Here is a 15,105-nt window from a genome sequence, read left to right on the forward strand (position 1 = left end):
TTTAGCATGACCAAATTGTTCAGATCATGATTGTCTGAGAGGCACACTCTTGTTACCATTCCCATCATCACCTCTATAACTGTGACTTTTTAATGATTCAGCCTTTGAATATAATTTAGCCAGACAAACCCCACACAGGTTTCCAGCTGAAGAGGAAATATTTGTCATCCATGTTTGTGACAAAAATGTAAAGTCCTAGAAATATTACATCATTATAGTGGAAGACAGGTCTTTCTTTGGACAACAACCAGAGTTCCTTCTGCACTGCCCTAAAGCTTTGTCACACAGAGAGAATGTAAAGCATAGATTAGGGTCAGGCCTCTGAAAAAGCCACAAGCCACGTTTTTAGTTAAAAGGAAAAGCATTAGAAGTGTGCTGACAAAGTCTCCTACTGCAGCAGCAGCTGATGATGCCAGATTACTTCATTGCTGCTATAGATTTAAATCAGTTCCCTGCTGGTCTACTGATATTTATCCTATTGCTTTAGGTGATACAGCTGTATCGATCCAGACTGAGGTTGAAAAAAAAATTATCCTCCAAACTATCATAGTTATCACAAAATAAAAACAAAAGTGCAAAACACTTTTGTGAGATTTCACATGGAGATGTTCTTGAAAATCGGTGAAGCAAAATAGGAACAGATAGGAACTTTTTTTGTGAAGTATTTTGGAACCAGAATAGTTTCTAAGTTTCAGAGTTAATGATACTGAATTTTCAAGTATAGATAATACTTGACTCCTATGCCTAGGCAAGAGCTTAATTTCCAAGCCTTATGTTTTCTCATGATGTATATTAACTGAAAATAAATCACTGTCTGCAGAGACAATTGAAACAAAGATCACTCCAGCACAGTTCAAAGTCAGACCAGCCTCTCAGTGAAGGTTGACAATTTGCTTTGACTGTGTTGCATTAACGGGGAATGACACCTTTTAAAGATGGATTCAGTCCTATTCAGCATGGGGCTAAAATTTAAGTATGGGTAGTCCATGCAATGCTTCCTTTAACATCATATCCATATTTCCAGCATCCTGTAATCAGCAGCTGAGCTTTGAGGAGCTCAGGTACTACCTGAGTCCACTTCTCTGAGTTAATAGCTAAAGCACAGTGTGGTTCCAAGGCCTCTTCATTAAGGGGTCCTGCTAATTTATAGCATTTTTCAGTGTTATTTAGAGATTGTGGGGAAATCTTCCTAAGATTGTTTCACTAATCCAGTTTACAGCACAGCCTCAGAACAGTCACACCGGCACAAGTGCAGAGGCAGTGAACTGTGCCATAGGTGCAATAATAAAATCCAGGAGCCTCTAAAACCAACCTTACTGCCAGAGAAAATACAGCTTGGATTTGTGTCCTGATTTTTCCATCAGGTCTATTATTTTTCAGCTCCATAGTCTGGACTGTCCTGTAGCTGTACATTCACCTTTTCAGAGAAGAATCCACACTAATTACATGTGTTACTTTTCTGTCTGGGCTTCAGAAGAAACAATGTATTTGAATAATTGGTAGAAATTGAATTGTAATTTAATAGAAAGCCAAGCAGTCTCCCAGTGCTTCCCACTGTGTGATTAACATTCTGTAAGGAATTCCCTCATGTTTGTTGTACAGAAAGCAAAGTTTAGACTTTTGTTGTTCCTTGTAGAAGGAAGGGAAAGGGTAAACAAAGGAAATTAATTATAAATGTTCCATTAATAAGGGCGAAGATAGAATATATCTGTCATTGGGAAAAACCCTGGCTTGATTCCCAAGGGACTGACTGCCTCTCAACAGTTTTGGCTTAGCAAAGGCGTTTGAGCGGGCTATTCTCGGTCAGATAAAGAGAGGCAGTGCTGGCAGCTCACGCACTGTGCAGACTTGAAATCTCTGCAGTATGCTCCCTAGCTGGGTCCAGATGCACTGATTCTCCAGGCACAGTGAAGGACATATTTATTTGATCAAGCTTTTGGAGAAAGCTGTGGGTATATTCCCAGAATGATGAATGGGGGAAGAGATGATAGTAAGAATGACAATTGTTTCGGTAACACTGACACTGGTTTTCCTTTTGTTTCACTGTTACTCCTGAAATATTAATTATAAGCTAGGACATTAAATTTTATTTATACTAATGTAAATAAATAATCATGTAAATCTGAGAAGTCTTATTCCCCAGCATGCACATATGCTGAGAGGGCATATTTAAAAGCACAGAACCAAATAATTGCTAAAAACAGAGCCACTGCTTAAATTTACAACACCCTTTAGGGAATCTACTATTCCCTCAACAACAACAGAAATAGTTCATTCTACTGGCCAAATAGTAACTTCCAGATGGTGTTAATGTGACCAGTTGAAGCTGGTGGTAAGGATTGCTACTCGTGGTGAATATAGTTGTGCATGCTTTGTGTAAAGTTTCAGAGAATAAAGGCCAAAATTGGCCTTGTCACTCTGTGATGAACATTTTAAACCTAACTTAAACCATATAAATATATAGCAAATACCATGAGTTGCACTTGGTATTTCTCTGATTAACTCTTTTCAAATTAATTCCATGTGTGGACTTTTCTTTTTCTGGAGTTCCTTGTTCCAGTTTAACTGCAACATCCCGATTGCTTTCCAGTATAAAATGGCCACAGCTGGTGTTATCTAGCAATAGCTATTTCATGATGGCTTAATGAAAAGCATAAGCAGGCCCTAGACATGTGTTTACAACAGAACCTATTAATTTCCACACAAGCTGAAGGTACTCTGTGATTTTGCAGGAAGAGTGAGCTGCTCAGAAAACAGAGCCCCAGGACTTGTGATTCTAAATCACTGATAAGAAGGTTTTCTATTATGTTTTAAAACTGCTAAGTCAAGCCGGACAAAGTGCTAAATATTAGGGTTTGAACAAAAAATAAAGAAATAATGAAAAGCTGTTCTTCTCTTACAGACTATAATTTCAAGCGTTGCTACAAATACAAATACATCTTTCCACTCACCAGGGACCGCATAGGCACCAACAGTTCCCTCATCTCTCTGCTGTTTTTTTCCTTTGCTTTTTGCCTATCTTTTGAGAAAAAGATACCCAGGGTATCTCAGCCTCCTGAATAAACCCCTGCAGTCACTGTGTTCAGCTGCTTGGTGTGGCAATCCCCCCTCTGAGAACGACCCGGAGGCTGTCATCTAACAAGAGGCACCAGTGCTGGATGGGATGCCAGGTGCCATTTCCGTGCAGCAGGGCCAGTTCCAGCCCCTCCACCTGCCTACCTGGGGGTGCCAAGGGCACTGAAACAACTGCTTCTCAACCACCTGGTAAAATGTTTTGTGGGTTTTTTCCGGTTTATTTTTAACACAGATCAGTTCACTGATCTCATTTTCCATGTGGCCTCAGGGGGTGCCTTGGGAAGAAACAGTTGTGCCAAAGCAAACAGTGTGAGATGGGAACAAGTGGCTGAAGGTCAGCAGTGCTGAGCTGGCGCTGTCCCGAGGAGCGCTGCAGCCAGGGCACTGCTCCCACCCGGCACGCACAGAGAGGTGAATGAATGCCTTGGGGGCCCTGCGGGCACTGCCAGGGGCTGCAGCAGCCCGCAGATGAAGGCTGCTGCAGAAGGATGGTTTGAGGGTTACAGTATAATCCTTCTGGAGGCTCTGACATCACAAATCAGTTGTGGCACTTGCATAGAGCAAGGTAGTTCAGGCTAGTGTATAGTCAGGGCTCTTCTTTAGCACTTTCCTTTTCTACATGTATGTTATGAAGACAGAAATAATGGGGCCCTTAAAACACAAGAAGTGTTCTTTTAACACCCCAGTTAGATATCTTAGAAAGGTAACATGTATCACCTGCACTGTACTTCAAGTAGTATTTAACTCTGCTTTTATTAGCTTATCATTATTTTCCTAAATTTCATTAAGAGCCTGAGGTTGGAAAAGTGCACAAGAAATAAAAACAAGCTCTACCTTCCTGTCAGCTGCTAACAGTCTTTCAGGCAGTTAATCAGGATCCTCTATGAGAATAACAGAAATGATATAGTGAGTAAGTCCTGCTTGGTCAGGTTTATTACTTAGTTTACCATCTTTGCTTCCTTGAGAAGATGGTTTCTGAGGCTATATGAGAAGGTCAAGCCCCTTTTGACCTTAGGGTTGTCAGTTGGATCTGGAGATCAGTAGAAATTCTAGGGCACAGCTGTGGAGGTGTGTGAGTGCATTATTTTTTTTAAAATGGGATCATGACTAGGGAGTCATATATTTTGTTGCAATCAGAACCAAGAAGCTTACAGATACTATTACATAAATAAATCCCATTTTATTTTTAAGGAATTATTTAAGGGATTTAAAAATGTAATCTTCTTATCTTTAAACCACTGGAAATGGAACAGTAAGCATAGGCCTATCTGGAATACTGGGAACTTTGAACATAGATGTTTGGTTCTTTATCTAAAGAGTCCTATGCTGCATATGAATAATATGCTAATTAGGAACCAGTCTGCTAACTTGTAAATCTGCAATAACACACTTGCTTCACTGCATGCAACAGAACTCTATAAATAATCAGGTGAATTTTACTTTTCCTTTTACAAGGTATCAGTGTCACTAATAGCAAGCTGTGCGTTCTCGATTAGCGATCGTGTTGCTGAGATTAAGTTACTTCTGGTGCTTTAAAAATAACCTTGACTATTCCTCTTGTCTCAGAATTGCCTGGCACAAATCTTTCACAGGAGCGATGCCTGTGTCACACAATACTGTGGTGACATTATTGGATTAAAGACAGTCAGCAAGAAGGGTCCAAAGCACTTCCCAAGATAAGTTTCTCAGGAAAAGTGCTTTCTACAGAAAACCTATGCTCCTAAGAGAGTGTAATCCACCATCTAGTGAGAATAACAGCAGCCTTACCGTGACATTAGATAGAAAGCAGGGTAAAAAAGCCCTTTGGTAGGAAAACCTCTTAGGACAGCATGCAGCACAGTAGTTGGATTGAAATAAGGTTATCCAGCTTGACACTTTTCTGAAGCTTGCTCAATTTTTTTAATGGTGTTAACAATGCTGCAGTAGAGTTGAGTAGGTAAATTGACAGGCTGTTTTGATCTCTGGGTACTACTTATACAACTTACACCTTGCAATTTTACCACTGTGGGCTCCTTCTGACAAGAAGTGGGGACAGTATCATGTAGGCTTTTAGTGAACAGACAATTCAGCATAACCTCCAGATATTGTGCCACTGAATATGTGGGTGCTACACCTCTATCTTATCACACCTATATCGTGTGCAGTTCTGATTCCCCAGTCTTACCAATCTCATTAAATGATCTGTTAAAAGGAGGAAAGATCCAGAGGGGGGTTGATGTGGATGTACTTATCTAGCTGGGCCATCCTGCTAATCTTAACAACTGAGAAGTAGCAGTAATCTAGAATCAAAATTCAATGTATTTAATTTCATTTTTTTTCAGGAAGTTGAATGTTATGAAAATGTTATGTTATCTCTCAGCAATGACTGAAAAGGGTGTGGTAGAGAGACGTTAAATAATGACTTTTCTGAAGATGAATAAGGAGCAGTTGCAATGTTTCGTAAGCAAAACCTAGAATTAAATTCCTAGAAACATATTTAAATACCAAAGAGAATTCTTTTTTTCACACAGTTCGTAGCTAAATTAAACCACCTTTTGGCACAAAGAAGTTGCAAGGTAGAAACCTGTGAATGAGATTTAAGAGCAATTCTGGCAAGGATATTAGATGATATCAATTCTTAATCTGACCCCAAACTGCAGGTTTTATGTTTCTGTGACTTGTCCCTCAGTAGTGGAAGCTACTGCTGTGCGTAGCTTGAGGAGCACATACTGATACGTTCAGTGCTACTGGAGCACATATACTGTATTACAACTCAGTTTATACTATCCAGATATTGATTGTAGTATTTTGGTATTTAAGACAGAAATAGAATATTGAAGTACAATTTGTAAAATTCTTGTTTAATTATTACAAGATATAAGTACACTGAAACGTATCAGTCTCCAAATAAAATCATTATTAGCATGAGTCTATACACAGACCATCACTATAATATAAAAGCAGTTTCCAAAACACATACAAATGCTTTTAATAAAGGTACATATTTTTGTTAGCCCATCAATTTTATTCTGGGTTCTGCTCTTTTACACTTGTACATTTGAAATTCAAATGGAACTGTAGTAGGATAACACCTCTGAAGCTGCTTTTAACTAGAAACACTGAGAAATCCTTGCTGATGCCCAGCAGGAGGTTTTCATTCAGCCCCTGGAGCAGAACCTCATTTTCTCCTTGAACACTGCCAGGGCTTTTTCTTCAATATGGAAGTGCAGGGCACATTTTAAGTAATGAGTGAGAACTGCTGGGCAAGGCATAAAAGCTTCCACGTTGAAAAAGCATCCAGTTCATGTTACTGTCCCTAGGTGTGCATGCCTTTATGTGCCTAGCACACAATAAATAATCCCTTGTGGCTGAAAAATACCCAGATACTTGATACAAAAAACACAAACATCAAAATTATCTTTTTTCTTTTTAGGCATCAGACTATCCAGTGAAACAGGCTGTGGTACCATTTTAACATACACTTCGTGTCACTGCCTCATCTTAACCTTCCTGCCTCCAAGTGAGGCTCACATCTGTTTCCCTGCATTTAATAAGTCTGCTGGAGACTGCCTCCTTACAATTAAATTATTTATCTTCAGGAAACTGGAGTTGTAGAGACCCTGACTTCCTGGGTTTCAGCTGCTTCTTTGCTTCTTCAGGGGATCTGTCTGAAAAGGTGGATCCTGGGCAGCACCTGTGGCTCTTCAGGGTCTTTCACTCCATGAAAGTGATCTGGTCTTTTTCTAGAGTTACTTTTTCTGTGGTTCACTGAGTAATTTTGTTGAGATTTGGTATTTGGTTTTTTTTGGTGCTGGCAAAAGATATGGAACAAAGGAGCCCCAAACAAAAATCTGTCTGGCATGCCTGTCAGAGATGCCTTGATTTCTGCCAGTCCTCCAGCTGCTGGTTCCATCTGTTGTCTCCTGATTTCTTTTTCACTTGTAACCACCTTAGGGCACAAGCCCATTTCTATGTCTGCGAATCTAAAGGGACTGGAATGGCACAATACAAAATCCTCAATGCTTCAGCAATACTACATTTAATATTAAAAATGCTCAGCAAGAGATTTCCAGTATATTTCCAACCACATCTGAAATCAACTTCTAATCAATGGATAATCAAGGATGTCAGTGTTCCGTTAAACATATGTGGCAGCTCTGGTTTTTGTACTGAAGCTCTTTATTGTCACGTTAATAGTCTTCCCCAAACATCCCTACGGGGCAGTTTCAGAGCATTTGATTGGCAATGCCTGTCTGTGCATGCCCACTGGCACATGCTGATCTTCTGAGTAAGAACTGAGCTGGTGGACACTGGCTTTGAATCACCAAGGGTTACTCATTCATCAGCATTTTGCTGCTGTCTTCTCTTGACCCTCCAGCTGCTCCTCCCAGTGTGACTTGCCTCAGTCTGTCTTCCTCTTCCCAGTGTGGTCTCCCATTTTCACTCCTCCTCCCTTTACTTTCCCACAAGCCAGATTTTTTCGTGCTCTGTCATGCCGGGCTGCGAGTGCACCCAGCCTCTGCCAGGCACCACCAGGGCCTGGGCACAGCCTCCTGTTGTCATCTGCAGTGGTAATCTGCAATGCTGTGCTGGGCTACAGCACACACAGGCAGGTTCAAATGCTGGCTTCATCCTCAAGCCCTTGTCTTAATGAAAAAGTGCAGCCACTGAAGAGAGTGCAGTTGAAGAGGTGTTATACTTACACAAGCGATGCCGTGCTTGTTAGGTGTGCTTATGTTGGTACTGATTTTCATACAAGAAGGGGGATAACCTTCATTTTGGTGTCTGTGTTTATGCTTTGCAAACTTCTTCCACAATTGGTGGTACATTTCTCATTCTGAAAGTAAAAGATCACCCTTCTAGTTGGCATGCTTGTATTTTGTGTAGAAAAGCCTAGTAAGTCACAGAAAGATAGAAGATGGGAAAATAAAACTGCTGTGTCATTGTACTGCTGATTAAATCACATGATTTCAAAAATCTCAGCAGCAACAAGAACAGCAATGTCAGTAAAAAACATTGCAGAAGTTCATGCAGTTTTGAGGCAGCCACATGGTGGACATGAGGGCTTCCTCAGGCTTAACAAATAAGCTGACTTGCTGGAGAGGTCTGTTTCAGAGATGGAGGGAGATATGAGACTACTGCAGCTGCAGCACATGGTCTGCTTTTTCTGTGTAGGCTTGGGTGTTTATTTTATTTTTAAAGAGTTTCAAAATGAGCAACATATATCCACACCTAGGTGAATAGTTTTGTTTCAGACCACAGTGTGGCATCTCAATTTCAGCTGCAAAGACTTTGGCCCAAGATGCCAGGCCCTGGACTAGAACAGCTGAGATGTGGACATGTGCTCTTTTGCCATCCCTGCTGTGGAGAGGGGGAGGTCAGGAAATCAAATGCTGGCATTAGTAACACAATACACCGCAGTAGGAAAATTCGCCAGGGCTCATCTGTTGGATCATGAACACTTCTGAGACTGTATTCAAAGTCTTTTGCTTTGGTGTGGGGTTTGGGGTTTTTTCATTTGGTTTGGTTCCTTGGGTTTTTTTATTTCTATTTTCAGTGGACTGAGCTCCTCTATGGATTTCACTCCAGGGAGCCATGGAAGAGCTGGCCTGTTCTCTGTGGGCTCATGGAGCAAACTGCAGGAAGACATTACAAGGACTAACAGAACTCTGAAGTAGATGACCTGCAGCCACATTAATTATTGATCATGTTAGCAGTTGATGAGATGTGCTAAATTGATCTGTGGAAAGATAATGTGAATTAAAAGCCACTTAAATATTTAGTTTGGGGCTCTTTCTATATGGCAGGAATTTGAATGAAAGGCTACACAGGAGTCATGACTGGAATTAGCTTTTCAGTAAAGACAAGCTGTCAGAATAAAAGGTACTATCTAAATGTAAATCATTATTCATTAGAGGAGGAATCTCTTGCAGGTAAACATTTTAATGGAGGACTGGAAATCTTTCTACACAAAATTCTCTAAAGGTAGGATGATAGATTAAGATTTTCTTGTTATTAGTTTAATTCCTCCATATTTTACTTTAATTAAACATTGCTGCATCTGAGGTAGGGCATGAAGTGCTGTAGGGACAAAGAGACTAAAAGCCTGTAGGAAGTGAAGGAGGACTATTGGCTGAAACTCCATATGTTTGTTGCAGCATTGCAATGCTGTACAGCTGGAGCACAGCTTGAGTGAAATGAATCTGTAGATGACTGGTGAGAGGAAGTAAGGGGGCTAATTCTGACATTGGATACATACATGTGTGTATATATATATATCAGGCAGAAGAATTTGCTGATGACTCTGCACAGGGGCTTGTAACAGAAGGGAGCCAGTGCCCTGAGCTAAAGTGCCTTTGCCAGTGAGATAAGTCCCACTGAAGAAAAAGGTTGGCAACACTCCATCTGAAGAAGAGCTGCTCAGATCCCCTCAGGATGCTCGGATCCTACTGCATTGCCTCACAAAATATTTTTAAAGACTTTATGATACCATTAATAGAGTTTTGAAGGTTGACACACATTCTTGGTTGGTTTAGGTGCTGCAGTTCCAAATAAATCCTTCCCTGGCTTCTCCCAGCCTCTCTACAAAGAAACATCCTTAATGTAAAGCAGGCTTGGTCCTGAAGTAGAAATGTGTTTTATTTCAGCAGTTTAGTGCAAACAGGCTTGAGTTATCTTTAGTGAGAAGAGGAGGCTCCTGCCTACTGTAGTTTCTTCCTTACAGTTTGTCTCACTTCATTCCTTCATGTACCAGAGAGCACTTTAGTATTCGAGGGTATTTGTCTTGTTTTTTCTCACCCTTCACAAAAGCTGTCCTCTGCTTAACATGCTCGTTTTTTCCTTTGGAGCCATTTTCCTCTGTAGGCTCTCTGAGCTGGCCAGCTGCCAAACAGTAGGGTGAGCTGCATGAAAAAGCCTTGATCATTGACAGGCTGTCTTACAATTTCTTTCTTGTATTCAAGATGCAGATGGATGTTATTAGAAAGGTTTTTACTTCGAATATGCGCGCCTTGTCCACATGGCTGAGATTAGTGCTCAATACTCATATAACGCTTTTCATCCTCAAAAGGACTTTACAAGCTCCAGCCCTCAAAACACCCCTACAAGGTAGGTGCATGAGTTTAGTTAGATGTGTTCTAACAAGGAGGGACACATGTTAGTAACTTGTTCAAAGACGTATTGCACAGTAAGCATTATAAAGGAAGGAGTTAGTTACACTTTCCTAATGCTCTTCTGTGATGTGTTCCTATGAAAAAAATAAATTAAAAGATTTCACCATGGCAACATGTCTTCCCCCATGAAAGAAGTGATTAGTGACATCAAAAATGAAAATGTATCTCAGGTTATAGTACTACTCGATAAAAATGCAGCATTTCTAAAATTTATGAGGCCAAATATGCTACTGCACTAAGCTTCAATTAATACAGCAGAACTGGAGCCTACAGGGATCATCAAATTTGATAGAAGATTTGGAGCACTTGCCTCAAACCATACTTCAAAACAGAGGGAAACGATTATAGGAAGAATGATGAAAAATGCCTTCTCAGTTGAAAGGACAGTGCAGGATTATTTTTTTCTTCTGCTTTAACTGCATAATTATAATTAAAACAGCTCCAGTAACCTGAACAGTCCCAGTATGAACTCCCTTCCACTGAAAGTTCTTGTAACATTGTACCTCATCTTAGTGAGGAGGCTGAAATAAGCTGTAGCTGTAAAAGATGTCTTTATAATTATGTTTTTGCACTGAGCTTCTACTGGCATGGCTATGCTGATGTGCTTTACCTTGCACAGACAAGCCAGTGAAGTTTCCAGTGTTGACCAGTGTACATAACCTGGCCAAGATCACACTCTGGGATGTGGTTTCTAAACTAGGTCGGCAAGACCTCGAAGGCTGTCTGATAACCATCATTAAAGGGCTTTGCAGCCTTGGTGGGCCTTAGGGCCTGCATAGGTAGCTGGAAAAATTGGCTGGGAAAACAGCAGCCAACTTGGCTCCATAAGGAATAGTTAATAAGGCTGTGAGATGGAGAGGCACTTCTGAATAGAAGCAGGGGCTAGCTGGGGCAGACTACGGGCACAAGGGTTTGCTTCACAGAAATGCACCTACTTTCTGCTTTCTGGGTAAATAGATTGCAAACAGCCTGTCTAGCCCAAGACCCAAGGAGGGTAAAGCTTTATAGGCTAAAGTAAGTGTATATTTATGTATGTATATTTAATTCTGTTCTATCTTCCCTATTTTTTGACTAAGCTTTGCTTTCTTTCAGATAATTTTTTTTTGCAGGAGTAAATTCTTGCATAGTTATGTCAATTGAATGAAGGACTCTGCAGCATCTCAGGAAAAACAGTGACTGTAAGTAACTGAACTCTCTGGTGTGTCAGGTAGGACTGCATGCTTGGTGCTGCATACAGTAGGGTGAAGGAATGGTATAAAGTAGTCATGCTTTTTTAACCCCAAGAAAGGTTTCTTACTTTTTTCCAGAATACTTCTACATTTGATTTTATCTCCCTCCTGTTTTACTGGGAAAAATATCTGGCCCCACAAACTACTCTGGAGAAAAAGGAAAAGCAAGTTATTTTCTGGTTTTATGACTACTATACAGTGTTTCAGGTAAATTTGGGAAATGATGGGCACATAAATTAATGAAATTTTTCTTAAGGGAAATTACAAGTGGAACAAGTTATCACATTTTTATGGTTTCTACATCCTTAGTCTTTAATGCCAGCTACCCTATTTCACTTTATAATTGTGCAAGTGAGTGCATCTAGGCCAATTAAGCATTTTCAGTTGCCTTCAAAAGAGTTGCAACTGCCTGCTAGAGGGAGGAGATACCACATGATTTAGCCTTAATCGTTTGGGTTTAAGGTTAAGAGCTGCTTTTTCAGGGCCACAACTTACCTGCATGGTTTTGAGGAAAAGACATACATGTGCTCATTGCAAAACCATGAGGTATTTAATAGCTCAAAGCTATGTATTGCTTTGGATATGTTCAGTACTTTTATTTCTCTTTAAAATTTACAAAGATCTGCAAGCATTGCAGAATGGGTTCAGGCTACTGTAGCCCATTTTTTTTCAAATGCCATCACATCTTCATCCACCTACAATTCCTTTCTTATTTTCCACAAGGTTAGTCATGGAACCTTCAGGTTTGAGGCTCCCACAAAGAGAAGTGGAACTTAATTCCCATGTGCACAGATCTTTTAAGATTAACCACAGTAGGAAAATACTTCCCCTAGCTTCAGTATTGCTCTCCAAATTCAAATGAAGTGAATACCTGTACCATTATTGATGGTTTTAAAAAAAAGGGTGATATTTTTGCTTGAAAGGTCCCTCTTTCCACTTACTGATACGTGTTTTTAATCAATTGTATTTACACTGTCCAGGAATATCAACCCACTATCTGGGTCAGAGATTTACATATAAAGTGAGAGGGACCCTCACTGAAAGCATATTAGTGATGAGTGTGGGTTAAGGATTACAGGTACTTCAAATAAAACTTCAGAAAGTCTATTTGAAAATAAATAAAGTATCCATGCAAATACTTAACTTCTGGAGCACTGGGAGTATTTTTGTAACACAAGGGACCAAGACAGATTAATTAAAGCTGAGATTTTCTCTTGTACTTCAACTCCTCTGCTTCACAGCAAGAGGAATCTAACTTCATACCTGAATGCAGTAGTAATGCAAAGGCTTGAGGCAACATTGTTAGCTAGTCACATCAACGGAATGAAGTTATACAGCTCACTTCCACCTGAGAGAAGAACTATTTTAGCAGTTCGTGCGTCGCTAATGAGACACAGATGTCGCCATCGGGCAAACAGGGGCAAGATTGTTTTGTTGTTCGTCATGCACCTCTTCCCAGGGCACAGCTGAGTGCACGTCAGAGAGGTCTCTCTTTCTAGGGGTTTCAAGCACTGCATTATTTTTTTTAGCTAGAGACCATCCTCTGCTGCAGCACTGTGAGAACTCCCTGCAAGCCCTGCAGGGATCAGAGACAAGGACAGGGTCCTTAGCTGTTTTAAACTAGCAGGATTTTGCCGGTCTCACTGAAATACAGGGGCTTTAATCAGACGAGGACCTGGGCTGTAAAACAAAGGCACGCTGAAGCAGGAGAATGATCCACCCCAGCCCTTCTCCCACTGAAGAATCTGCTTCCTCATGTGAATGCTGCTTGCGCACAAACAAGAGCATGTGGATGCCGATCTCCACCCTCCAGTTTATTTGCAGGAGGGTACTTGTGAAGTATTTCAAGACTTCCTTATGCCAAAGACTAAATACACAGGACTGTCTCCATTCCAGGTAGCTTGAGCTGAAGGAAGAGAGATAAAATCTAAATATGGATAGCAGGAGTGTGGTTACTGTGGCAGCGCACAGGGCTCTGGTCATGCCAGTCAGGTGCCAGCATATGTCAGCAGTCTTTTAAATGGCTAACAAAAAAAGAAAAAAAAAAAAGGAAAATTCTTGGCAAAGAGCTGTGCCAGTCAGGTGCCAGCATATCTCAGCAGTCTTTTAAATGGCTAACAAAAAAAAAAAAAAAAAAGGAAAATTCTTGGCAAAGAGCTTCCCCCAAACAAAATCTTTAAGAGTTCCTATGTTTTTCAAAAGTTACATCTTCCAGAGAGTCATTTATTTGCCACAAAGCATTCAACTGCCTCTTTCTGTCCGATTACTTCCCGCATTTCAGTTTCTCTTCCTGACCTAGAAAACTTATTTACAAGATATACTTGGTTGGCTACAGATCTTCGTCTGCAACATCCCTCTGCTACTTGCTCTGCTAAGCACAGCAACAAAGACAGAGGCTTTTTCTTCTTATTTTTTGTTTTTTTTCTGGAAAGGAAAAGTGAAACAGGCAGTGTGTTCCCATGTTTTTCCAGCAGTGGTACAAGAAGGCAGTGGTGAATGTTCTCAGCACAAATCAGTTGTTGCAGGAGTAGGAAGATGGTGTTTATCACAGCTAGCTGCTGAATGTTTAAAGAGTATTATGAGTATCTGTTACATAAATGAAACAAATAACAAAATTAACATAAAAACCCTGAGGGAAAGTGATAAGTTATTGCTGTCTGTCTTAGATCCAAGTAACACAAGGAATACATTGTGTAAACTTCTGCCTCAGAGCTAGTGACTGCTTAAGAGCGCAGTACTGCTTTTTTTTGTCTGGTCCTTCATGTCTGTTTTTGTATTACTGGAGGATTTCTTGCTGCAGCTGAATTTAATCCTTGAATTTGTTATTTATTATGCATTTGTACAGAAGCTGAAGGTTAGAGTGGAAATAGGGACCTCTTTGTATTAAGTTCATGACAAAACGAAAGGAATAGAAAATACTAATTTTCAGTTCTCACATTAACAGAGATTGTAGAGTCTGTGAAACAAATTTGGTCATAATAGTGTTTTGAACCTGAAGTGTGTATTTTTTTATGGTCTGTCTATTAAGAGTATTCTTTGAATACAGATGCAGTGAAGAGCTGTGCATAGACAAGGTCAGGCATGTTGTCATTAAATTGTCCAGAATGATCAAGATGATTTCGCAATAAGCTTAGATCACCTTGGTAGCTTAATTCAGTGTCCATCTACCTGGAATATGCTTTCTTTGGATACTGTAAAATTAGATTTAAAAACTCTTTTATTCCAGTTACTGGATGGTTTCTTCCTGCAAGAATAGATTCAACATAAATCGATGGAGTGTGGTATCACTAATTTGTAAGTAACAAAAATATCGACTTTTATAGAATTCACTGAACTTAAAGCTGATGCTATCCATTTAAATTGGTACCTAGTACTTGTCACATTATGATATAGGTGTGAATATGCTTTGCCAGGATATGTATGCACAGCAGAGTAAGTACACACTTAAGTACACACCCACACATCCCCATATGCTTTGAACAGATCTAAATGGTGACTGAAGGATGAAGAAGGCTGAGCCACATAAACATTATCCACAATGACTATTAATTTCAAGGCAAGGCAATAATTTATAAAGGTTGTTAGGAAGCAATGTAAATGCAAATGCTCTTCTAATAAGCGCCGGGAGTATTACGTTGGGACGTGTTTGT

The 15,105-nt window shown here is 40.1% G+C and overlaps 1 long non-coding RNA gene across 2 annotated transcripts in view; it reads left to right on the top strand.

Moving 5' to 3' along the window:
- The first annotated feature begins 2,958 nt into the window (after positions 1-2,958).
- Positions 2,959-15,105, top strand: part of LOC108449328 — a 17,091-nt gene continuing 4,944 nt past the window's right edge. The window contains exons 1-5 of one of the 2 annotated variants that reach the window (XR_001865490.1): positions 2,959-3,264; positions 10,017-10,161; positions 11,319-11,404; positions 11,515-11,662; positions 14,682-14,749. This is a non-coding gene — a long non-coding RNA (uncharacterized LOC108449328). The remainder of the gene's footprint in view (positions 3,265-10,016; positions 10,162-11,318; positions 11,405-11,514; positions 11,663-14,681; positions 14,750-15,105) is intronic. The other variant, XR_001865489.1, reaches the window with a different exon arrangement.

The sequence above is a fragment of the Corvus brachyrhynchos genome, unplaced genomic scaffold (genome assembly GCF_000691975.1).
Source record: "Corvus brachyrhynchos isolate BGI_N302 unplaced genomic scaffold, ASM69197v1 scaffold249, whole genome shotgun sequence".
Classification (NCBI taxonomy): Eukaryota; Metazoa; Chordata; class Aves; order Passeriformes; family Corvidae; genus Corvus; species Corvus brachyrhynchos.